Here is a 12,345-nt window from a genome sequence, read left to right as displayed (position 1 = left end):
AGAACACTGCTAAACAGGTGGAAGTCCTTAAAGAATTACAGGAAAACTCTGCTAAACAGGTAGAAGTAATTAAAGAGGAAACACAAAAATCATGTAAAGAAATACAGAAAAAAACACAACCAAACAGGTGATGGAATTGAACAAAACCATCCAAAATCTAAAAATGAGAGTAAAAACAAGGAATAAAACCCAAAGGGAGGCAACTCTGGAGATAAAAACCACAGGAAAGAAATCAGGAACCATAGATGTGAGCATCAAGAGAATAGAATATCAAGAGATAGAAGAGAGAATCTCAGGTGCAGAAGATTCCATAGAGAACATGGACACAACAATCAAAGAAAATGCAAAATGCAAAAAGATCCTAACCCAAAACATCTAGGAAATCCAGGACACAATAAGAAGACCAAACCTAAGGATAATAGGTATAGATGAGAATGTAGATTTTCAACTTAAAGGGCCAGTAAATATCTTCAACAAAATTATTGAAGAAAACTTCCCTCACCTAAAGAAAGAGATGGCCATAAACATACAAGAAGCCTACAGAACTCCAAATAGACTGGAACAGAAAAGAAATTCCTCCAGACACATAATCAGAACAACAAATGCACTAAATAAAGATAGATTATTAAAAGCAGTAAGGGAAAAAGGTAAAGTAACATATAAAGGCAGACCTATTTGAATTACACCAGATTTCTCACCAGAGACTATGAAAGCCAGAAGATCCTGGACAGATGTAATACAGACCCTAAGAGAACACAAAGGCCAGCCCATGCTACTATACCCAGCAAAACTCTCAATTACCATAGATGGAGAAAACAAACTATTCCATGACAAAACCAAATTCACAGTATCGTTCCACAAATCCAGCCCTTCAAAGGATAATAAAGGGAAAACACCAATACAAGGACAGAAATTACGCCCTAGAAAAAAAAAAAGTCATCTTTCAACAAACCTAAAAGAAGACAGCTGCAAGAACAGAATCCAACATCTAACAACAAAACTAACAGGAAGCAACAATTACTTTTCCTTAAAACCTCTTAATATCAATCTACTTGATATCCAAATAAAAAGACATAGACTAACAGACTGGCAACATAAACAGGACCCAACATTTTGCTGCTTACAGGAAACCCACTTCAGGGAAAAAGACAGACACTACCTCAGAGTAAAAGACTAGAAAAAATTTTCCAAGCAGATGGTAAGAAGAAACAAGCTGGAGTAGCCATTCAAATGTCGAATAAAAGTGACATCCAACACAAAGTTATCAAAAAAGACAAGGACGGGCAGGTCATACTCATCAAAAGTAAAATCTTCCAAGAGGAACTCTCAATTCTGAATATCTATGCTCCAAATGCAAGGGCATCCACATTCATTAAGGAAACTTTAGTAAAGCTAAAAGCACACAATGTACCTCACTCAATAATATTGGGAGACTTTAACACCCCATTCTCATCAATGGACAGATCCTGGAAACAGAAACTAAACAGAGACACATTGAAACTAACAGAAGTTATGAAAAAATGAAATTAACAGATATCTACAGAACATTTTATCTTAAAACAAAAGGATATACCTTCTTCTCAGCACCTCATGGTACCTTCTCCAAAATTGACCATATAATTGGTCACAAAACAGGCCTCAATAGATACAAAAATATTGAAATCATACCAAGCATCCTATCAGATCACCATGGAATAAGGCTGATCACCAATAACAACATAAATAATAGAAAGCCAACATTCATGGGGAAGCCGAACAACATTCTGCACAATGATAGCTTGGTCAAGAAAGAAATAAAGAAAGAAATTAAAAACTTTTTAGAGTTTAATGAAAATGAAGCCACAACATACCCAAACTTATGGGACACAATGAAAGCAGTCCTAAGAGGAAAACTCATAGCTCTGAGTATCTCCAAAAAGAAACTATAGAGAGCCTACACTAGCAGCTTGACAGCACACCTAAAAGCTCTAGAACAAAAGGAAGCAAATTCACCCAAGAGGAGTAGACAGCAGGAAATAATAAAACTCTCGGCTGAAATCAACCAAGAGGAAACAAAAAGAAGTATTCCAAGAACCAACCAAACAGGAACTGTTTTGTTTTGTTTTGTTTTGTTTTGTTTTGTTTTGTTTTGTTTGTTTTTAGAAAAACAGTAAGATAGATAAACCCTTAGCCAGACTAACTAGAGGGCACAGGGACAGTATTATCTTAATTAACAAAATCAGAAATGAAAAGTGAGACATTAACAACAGAACCTGAGGAAATTCAAAACATCATCAGATCCTAGAACAAAAGGCTATACTCAACAAAACTGGAAAACCTGGATGAAATGGACAAATTTCTAGACAGATACCAGGTACCAAAGTTAAATCAGGATCAGATTAATGACCTGAACAGTGCCATATCAGCTAAAGAAATAGAAGCAGTCTTAATAGTCTCCCAATCAAAAAAAAAAAAAAAAAAAAAAAAAAAAAAAAAAAAAAAAAAGCCCAGGGCCAGATGGGTTTAGTGAAGAGTTTTATCAGACCTTCAAAGAAGACCTAATTTCAATTCTCCTCAAATTATTCCACAAAATAGAAACAGAAGGTACTCTACCCAATTCATTCTATGACACCACAATTACTCTGATACCTAAACCACATAAAAACCAGACAAAGATAGAGAACTTCAGACCAATTTCCCTTACGAATATCAATGGAAAAATACTCAATAAAATTCTCACTAACTGAATCCAAGAACACATCAAAATGATCATCCATCATGATCAAGTAGGCTTTATTCCAGGAATGCAGGGATGATTTAATATACGGAAATTCATTATGTAATCCACTATATAAACAAACTCAAAGACAAAACCACATGATCATCTCGCTAGATGCTGAGAAATCATTTGATCATTTCCAACACACTTGGAAAGATCAGGAATTCAAGGCCCATACCAAAACATAATAAAAGCAATATATAGCAAACCAGTAGCCAATATCAAACTAAATGGAGAGAAACTTGAAGCAATCCCACTAAAATCAGGGACTACACAAGGCTGCCCACTTTCTCCCTACCTATTGAATATAGTACTTGAAGTCCTAGCCAGAGCAATTAGACAACAAAAGGAGATCAAGGGGATACAAATTGGAAAGGAAGAAGTCAAAATATCACTATTTGCAGATGATATGATAGTATAAGTGATCCTAAAAATTCCACCAGAGATCTTCTAAACATGAAAAACAGCTTCAGTGAAGTAGCTGGATATAAAATTAACTCAAACAAATCAGTGACATTTCTCTGCATGAAGGATAAATAGGCTGAGAAAGAAATTAGGGAAACTACACTCTTCATGATAGTTACAAATAATATAAAATACCTGGGTGTCGCTCTAACCAAGGAAGTGAAAGATCTGTATGATAAGAACTTCAAGTCTCTGAACAAAGAAATCAAAGAAGATCTCAGAAGATGGAAAGATCTCCCATGCTCATGGATTGGCAGGATCAATATAGTCAAAATGACTATCTTCCCTAAAGCAATCTACAGATTCAATGTAATCCCCATCAAAATTCCAACTCAATTCTTCACTAAAGGGCAATTTGCAAATTCATCTGGAATAACAAAAATCCTAGGATAGCAAAAACTATTCTCAGTTATAAAAGAACCTCCGGTAGAATCAGAATGCCTGACCTCAAGTTGTACTACAGAGCAATTGTGATGAAAACTGCATGGTATTTGTACAGCTACAGACAGGTAGATCAATGAATAGAATTGAAGGCCCAGAAATGAACCCACACACCTATGGTCACTTGATGTTTGACAAGGGAGCTAAAACCATCCAGTAGAAAAAAGACAGCATTTTCAACAAATGGAGCTGGCACATCTGGCAGTTATCATGTAGAAGAATGTGAATTGATCCATTCCTATCTCCTTGTAATAAGCCCAACTCTAAGTGGATCAAGGAACTCCCCATAATACCAGAGACAATGAAACTTACAAAGGAGAAAGGGGGGAAAGCCTCAAAGATATGGGCACAGTGAAAAAAATTCCTGAACAGCAATGACTTGTGGTGTAAGATCAAGAATTGGAAATGGGACCTCATAAAATTGCAAAGCTTCTGTAAGGCAAAAGACACTGTCAATAAGACAAAAAGGCCACCAACAGATTGGGAAAAGATTTTTACCAATCCTAAATCAGATAGGAGACTAATATCCAATATATGTAAAGAATTCAAGAAGCTGGACTCCAGAAAATCAAATAACCCTATTAAAAAATGGGGTACAGATCTAAGCAAAGAATTCTTAACTGAGGAATACCAAATAGCTGAAAAGCACCTGAAAAAAATGTTCAAAATCCTTAATCATCGGGGAAATGCAAATCAAAACAACCCTGAGATTCTACCTAATACCAATGAGAATGGTTAAGATCAAAAATTCAGGTAACAGCAGATGCTGGCAAGGATGTGGAGAAAGAGGAACACTCTTCCATTATTGGTGGGATTGCAAGCTTGTACAACCACTCTGGAAATCAGTCTGGCAGTTCCTCAGAAAATTGGACATAGTACTACAGGAAGACCCAGCAATACCTCCCCTAGGCATATATGTAATCTTACAAAGGTAGAGTTGATTCTAATTTTTAATCTTCTTTTAATTCATCTGTAGGATCTCATCCTGAGATCTCTTCCTTTCCTCACGTTGAATGATCTGCATTTCTATTATGCACAGGAATATTCCTGGGAATGTGCAGGAGCTCTGCGCACATCGCTGAGCTTCTTCACTCTGATGCAAGAGTCAATTAAATGCTCAGAGTTGGAGGGGAAAATATGCTGTAGTAGAATCACAAGAAGACAGAGTCAGATTCAGCCCCTTGCAGTGTTTCAGGATTCTGACACACACTTTTCATAGCAAAGAAGGATTCTGATTCAGGCATTTTGTCTCCAGAGTCAGTAGAACTGCCACATCTGAATATAGAACACAAAATATTACTTTGATGTTCTTTCAATCTAGATAACTTCAAGTCTCCAATCTTTTCCTAACATCTGCATTTTCCCTTCAACTCAGCTTCTTTCTTCCTGGGGTTTTACTGTGAATGAAGGTTGCTTGGGTAAGTGTGGACCCTAGCTTGTCACAGCCTCAGAAGAAACAGATAGTGGCAGAACAGGAAGCCATCAGAGAAGATTTACAGAAAGATCCACTTGTAGTCATGGTGCTGAAAGCTATAAATCCCTTTGAGTGTGAGACTCGGGAAGGAAGACAAGAGATATTTCATGCAACAGTGACCACAGAGACAGATTTTTTTCTTTGTAAAAGTTTTAAATGCACAGTTTAAAGATAAATTTATCCTAAAGAAAACAAAATATCAAACTAGCTTTGGCACAGTAACTTCATGGAGATCACCAGTTCCTCAGTTGTGGTTGATGTTGAATCTAACCACGAAGTCCCAAATAACATTGTTAAGAGAGCCAGGAAACTCCCAGGATGAGTAAACTGAAGACTCAGCCATGTGGAAAAATTATGAATGGGCTGTTTAAAGTTCAGAAGGTAGGTTCCTATACATAATTTTATATTGATCATTAAGTATAATATAACATACAACACCTATTCTAAGCTTTAATGGAATTGAGAAATTAAGTTTCAATGTTTTCTACTCTATAAAATCTGAAACAATTAAAATAAATTTAAAAATTGATTTTAAATAATTTTAACAATTGAAAAAGCAATTTTACAAAGATAAGGATTTGTAGGATGATAATTTGCCAAGACTTGTGTACAAAGCTCACCAAGTTTTATTTTGTATTTTTGATTGTCTTGCTCTTTGAGACAGGGATTAACTGTGTGGCTTTGTCTTGTCTGGCATGCACTGAGATTTGCTGCCCCTACCTCTTGAGTGCTGGGATCCAAGTGTGTGTCACCACACACAGCAAAGGAAGGCTTGATTTTTGAAAGTCTGATTTTGAAATTATTTTTATTTTGTTTTCTCCTTGGAGCTTCTGAAACATAGACCCAGGCATCTTCTCCTCTGTGTTGCTTTTATGCACTTAGGTACTAGCTATATTCAAAGTCATGTTGGGTTGGGCTGAGCACTCTGCAGAGGACTGATGTGCAGGCATGGTTTGGAGAGAGAGAGAGAGAGAGAGAGAGAGAGAGAGAGAGAGAGAGAGAGAGAGAGAGAGAGAGAGAGAGAGAGAGAGAGAGAGAGAGAATGGGCCTGACTTGAGCTTCAGAAACATCAAGGCCTACCCCCATGACATTTCCTCCAACAAAGCCACTCCTACTCCAACAAGAGGCCACGTATCTTAATCCTTTCACATACTACCACTCCCTGTGATCCTGTAGGGACCATTTTCATTCAAACCAGGAATCAGGAAAAAAACAAACAAACAAACAAACAAACAAAACGCTAGTCTTGTACAAACAGTTTTCTGGCCTAAGACAGACCCTGAAGGACCACAGGAAATGTGTTGATTTCTTCAGTTGTAGCCAGGATGACCACTTTAGACTTTTCAGAAAAGGAGGCAGGAGGGAAATGTCCTCCTTGGAAAATTAAAGCATAAAAACACTCATCTGCCTTCAGTTCTGAGCCTACAGTTTGATCAATTACCCACTAATGTCTACTCATTTATTGAATCAAAATAACATTGAAATATTGACTTCTTCCTTTCCAATTTGTATCCCCTTGATGTCCTTTGTGGTCAAATTGCTCTGGCTAGAATTTCAAGTACTATATTGAATAGTTAGGGAGAAAGTAGGCAGCTTTGTCTAGTCCCTGATTTTAGTGAGATTGCTTTGAGTTCCTTAGTGAGGTAACTCAATCACAAAAGAAGTCATTAGGCATACACTCACCGATAAGTGGATATTAGCCCAGAAACATAGAATACCCAAGAAACAATTTGCAAAACACAAGAAAATCAAGAAGAGGGAAGACCAATGGGTGGATACTTCGTTCCTCCTTAGAATAGGGAACAAAATACCCATGAAAGGAGTTAAAGAGACAAAGTTTAGAGCTAAGATGAAAGGATGGACTATTTAGAGAACACCCCACCCAGGGACCCATCCCATAATCAGCCACCAAACCTAGACACTATTGCATGTGCCAGAAAGATTTTGATGAAGGAACCCTGTTCTAGCTGTCTTGTATGAGGCTATGCCAGTTCCTGGCAAATACAGAAGTGGATGCCTACAGTCATCTATAAGATGGAACACAGGGTCCCCAATCGAGAAGCTAGAGAAAGCACCCAAGAAGCTGAAGGGGTCTGCAACCCTATATGTGGAACAATAATATGAACTAACCAGTATGCCCAGAGCTTATATCTCTAGCTGCATATGTAGCAGAAGATGCCCTAGTCGGCCATCACTGGGAAGAGAGGCCCATTGGTATTGCAAACTTTATATGCTCCAGTACAGGGGAATGGAAGGGCCAAGAAGCAGGAGTGGGTGGGTAGGGGAACAGGGCGGAGGGAGGGTATAGAGAACTTTCAGGATAGCATTTGAAATGTATATAAAGAAAATAACTAATAAAAAAAATATTGATACTTTGCGTAACTGACCAGCAACTGGTCTCCTTCTAATCTAGACTTGACCGAGAATGATATTTCATTCATGGTTTACTTTTTAACTTTTAGATTTCTTCACTAAGTCTTTTATTTTTGGTTCATGGGTCTCTGTTACTTGTTTCCTTTAGTGACACTCCTCCTAACCACAAGGAGCTCCTTTCCCATGATTGCCCCCTGTGTGCTGGCCCTGGAGAAGCCCCACCTTCCCTGTCTACCAGTTGTTTCTGTGAGCTATCCTGGCCTCCCAAAAGAAAATAGCTTGGGACTAGGACTTGACTCATATTTTCCTTTCACAGATAACAGAGCAAAAAGATAGAGTACTATATGGTATACATGATAAAACAGGGACAATGGAGGTATTGGTGCTGAGAAACCTGAGCAAAACAAAGTGCAAGGAAGAAGACAAGATTAGACTCACATTCTTTGAGGTGTCAAAAAAATGGAGTGAAAATTCAGTTGAAATCTAGAGCTTGTAGCTTTTTTAAGGTATGGAAATTCTCAAAAGATGTTGTTTTGTGTTTTCTGTTGGAAAGCCAGTGAACAGGATGGCAGAGAAGATCTTGATATGTATGCCTTTGCATCTCACAGACCTGAGAAGCTTGTCATTAGAAAATACATTTCCCAGATACACAATTACAAAGCTGTGGATGTCCCAAAGAAGACACACATGTGTGTGTGCATGTAAACAGACACATACAAACATACACACACAAACATACACACATGTACACACAATCTCTCTCTCTCTCTCCCTCTTTCTTCTTCTTCTTCTTCTTCTTCTTCTTCTTCTTCTTCTTCTTCTTCTTCTTCTTCTTCTTCTTCTTCTTCTCCTCTTCTTCTTCTTCTTCTTCTTCTTCTTCTTCTTCTTCTTCTTCTTCTTCTTCTTCTTCTTCTTCTTCTTCTTCTTCTTCTTCTTCTTCTTTCTCCCTCTTCTTCTTTCTCCCTCTCCTCCGTCTCCCGTCTCCCTCCGTCTCCCTCCGTCTCCGTCTCCCTCAGTCTCCCTCCGTCTCCCTCCGTCTGTCTCCCTCCGTCTGTCTCCCTCCGTCTGACTCCCTCCGTCTGTCTCCCTCCGTCTGTCTCCCTCCGTCTGTCTCCCTCCGTCTGTCTCCTCTCCCTCTCCGTGTCCGTCTCCATGTCCGTGTCCATGTCCGTGTCCGTGTCCGTCTCCCTCTCCCTCTCCCTCTCCCTCTCCCTCTCCCTCTCCCTCTCCCTCTCCCTCTCCCTCTTCCTCTCTCCCTCTCTCCCTCTCTCCCTCTCTCCCCCTCCCCCTCCCCATTCAGAAAGTTAGAAAAAAAGTTTGTGGCTGTTCTGTTTTTATTACTTATTCTAATTTTGATATCATAATACAATGACACTATTTCCCTGTTTCCTTTTGTCCCTCTAAACTCTCACATGTACGATTCCTTGCTTTCTTTCAAATACATGGCCTTCTTTTTCATGAATTGTTGCTATAAGCATATATGCATAACTACATACACATATAAATACAACCTGCTCAACCTGTACAATGTTGCTCGTATGTATATTTTCAGGGATGACCAGTTGCTATTGAATAATTAATTGGTGTGCTCTTTCCCAAGATAGACTGTTCTTCCAATAAATAATGTTAGGTGTTAGGTAATTGCAAAAATCACATTTTTTTTTTAGATTCAACCCAGGGAGCTGAGGTTGCAGTGCAAGCACATGAGAAAAACCTAAGGAAAGACAAACATCTTCAGAGAATGAGGAGATGGAAATATTTCTACCTGGGGCAGGTAGTGAATACTAGACAATGCACAAATTATAATTAAATTAACAAATTAAACAAAATTGAGTATAGTGGCATAAGAACGGAGATCTTCAGAGAACCTCCACCATAAGAAGAGTGTATGCTCATTTGAGGCACTTTCCTGGGTGGGCATGAGAAAGTCTGGGCACAGGCCTGGGAAAAATGAGACACTGAGGGAAAGGCATGAAGGTCTCCCTTGAACTCCTCATATATGATGAAATTCCTCTAGTGTTGCAGGATATTTGATTACACAGTGAACCCCCAGAATGTGTTGTTTACAAGAAAAAGCTAGGCATAATTGAAGACAGAAGGAGCCAGAGAATGAGAAAGAGCAAGATGGTTAGAACATATTGCCAAAGTTAGTTTGAGACCAAGCAGAGAAATTAAGGAGAATCTAAAGGAAGCCATATTAAATCAGAGTGGAGAGGATTTTTTGAGTATGGAAGCAAGAAGCATCCAGGACTAGACATAGATTAGTAGACAGAGGCAGTAAGTCTCCAAGCTGACTACTACCTCTAGTGAATAAAAGTTACTCTTACACTCTAGGGGAAGAGAAGCAACACTTTTACTCTTCTTCATGGCAAAGAAACCTGCTATGGTTTGTATATGCACATCCCAAGATGTGGCACTATTAGAAGGTTTAGTCTTCTTGAATTAGGTTGGAGTAAGTATGTCACTGTGGGTGTGGCTTTTAAGACCTCATCCTAGATGCCTAGAAGCCAGTATTCTGCTAGCAGCCTTAAGATGAAGATGTAGAACTCTCAACTCCTGCACCATGCCTGTCTGGAGGCTGCCAAGCTCTCACCTTGATGATAATGAACTGAACTTCTAAACCTGTAAGCAAGCCTCAAGTAAAAGTTGTCCTTATAAGACTTGCATTGGTCATGGTGTCTGTTCACACCAGTAAAATCCTAACTAAGACAAGATGCTTTGAAACAAGGGGAAGGAAAAATTGCTCTGCTTCTGGAGCAAAAGAAGGAGTAGGTTCTAGGTATGGAATACTAAGAATCTCCAACATGTGGTATAGTGTAGAATTAAAAATGAAACTCCTTCATATTTAGAAACTCACATGACTGAGTGTTTGCCAAAGACAATAGATCAATAGATCTCTTCTCAGCTGAACAGATCAATAGGATATCCTCTAGTCACTCTAAATATTTTTTATGACTATGCTGAACAATCATCAGCTAACAGCTAACCACAGACAGCTTCTCGGAGACAGTCATGTAAGTGCCTGTGCTTATTTTCCAGGTCCAGGTCACCTGATATGGTTGCAAGGAATTAAGTCAGGCCAGGTTGGAGGGACCACAGCCCAATGTCACAGCTGTGACAATTTTATTAAGAACAATCAAATTTTTATATCTTTATCAAAAGCAGAATATGATGAAAATTGCCAGGATCAGTACAATTGTACTTTCCAGGATACAAGGATGCTTGCAAGGTATACAGGATACAAAAAATATATATCTACAAACAACTGTTCGTTCCAGTTTCCATGCTTCCTTCACTACTAAGGAAACATACAGAGAAACATGAAATGCCTGAATGCTTCACTGCCTGAAGGACTGCCTTAGATGGAGCCATGAACTTCACTCTGAAGACCTATGATGCATGCCACTCAAGCCATGCTAGGCTAAGCCAACTTCATGGTTTCCTGCACAACCAAGATCATGCATACTGGGCTCAGGGTGTAGCTTATTAGCACAATTCATACCTATCATAATGTAGGTCCCGAGATTAGCCTGCATCATTACAAAGGATCTCTAAGTCTATTGGAGTACTCAAAATAGACTCAACAGTGCATAGCATCAGACGGTCAATTTCACAATCAAAATGGAGACTGAGAATGAAGTGGAAATACTAGAAATGAGTAGGATATTTACAGTGAGGCCAGAATACCATCAGCAGGATCACAAGTAGACTTGACTAGCAGAGAATGAAATCAGTAGAGTCAAAATGATTATTGTCAGCCCAGATAGGAAAATGTCATTTCAATTATATTTGTATACTTATACACAGAAGTATGCATATTATAAATGTTTTAGGTAGATAGTAGTATGATTCCTTAAGACTTCAGACATAATTACTGTTATTTACATCTGCCTTAGATGGAGCCATAAACTCCAATCTGAAATCTTTGATGCATCATATATATGCATCTCCTTAATTAGAGCCCTTTCAATTTCCCCCATCAGGTCACTTATACCCTAGTATTATCCTCTATTGCTTGCCTATACCTTAAGCTCTGCCATGGTCCTTTTTAACTTAACTAGTTTCTGCGGTTATTCCAGGAATTGTACCTGTAAATGTCATGATTTTATTTTCCTTACAGCTGAATAGTATTCCACAGTGTATATATATTCCACATCTTTATTATCCATTCATTAGTTGAAAGGCATTTAGCTTCCTTTCATTTCCTAGCTTTTGTGAATAGGGCAGCAAAGAACATAGTTGAGCCGGTATCTGCAGAGTCTTGTCCTTTGGATATACATCAGGAGTAGTGTAGCTGGATCATTCCCTAGATTCATTTTTAGCCTCTTGAGTATTCTCCATTCTGATTTCCAGAATAGCTGGTTCAATTTGTATTCCCACTAACAGTGAACGAGGGTTTTTTGCTCTTCTTCGTATTCCCTCAATTGTTGGATATTTTGGGTGGTGGGGCTCCTTCTAATATAATTTTGTTTATAGACACAGAAACTTGAAATTTGAATGTCTTCCCTATTCCACACTGAACAACTAAAAATTGTAAAAAAAAATACTTTTAGTTTATTGGTTATTCAAAAGCTGCCAAACTATATAAGAACAGGCAAGCAACCATACTTTGCCCATTTCTGATCTTAAGCAAAGGTACTAGAAATGTTTATAGAATATTTAAAAGGAAAATATATGGCAACACTTCAAAATATGAGAGGGAGAAAATAAGCTGTAAGGATATTTTTGAAATATATTCTGTGTAATTAAAGGTAGATATTGTGAGCCATAGTGTAATAATTAAAATATTTTAAAGATTTGTAAATAGTACAATGACATTTTGAGGTTAAGATCA

At 38.2% G+C, this 12,345-nt stretch overlaps 1 pseudogene; it reads left to right on the top strand.

Annotated features, from left to right (window-relative positions):
- The first annotated feature begins 5,067 nt into the window (after positions 1-5,067).
- Positions 5,068-8,071, top strand: Gm7871 (annotated as a pseudogene).
- The last annotated feature ends 4,274 nt before the right edge of the window (positions 8,072-12,345 follow it).

The sequence above is a fragment of the Mus musculus genome, chromosome 1, assembly GCF_000001635.26.
Source record: "Mus musculus strain C57BL/6J chromosome 1, GRCm38.p6 C57BL/6J".
NCBI lineage: Eukaryota > Metazoa > Chordata > Mammalia > Rodentia > Muridae > Mus > Mus musculus.
The sequence above is the reverse complement of the archived record's forward strand: the minus strand, read 5'-3'. Positions and strand labels throughout refer to the sequence as shown.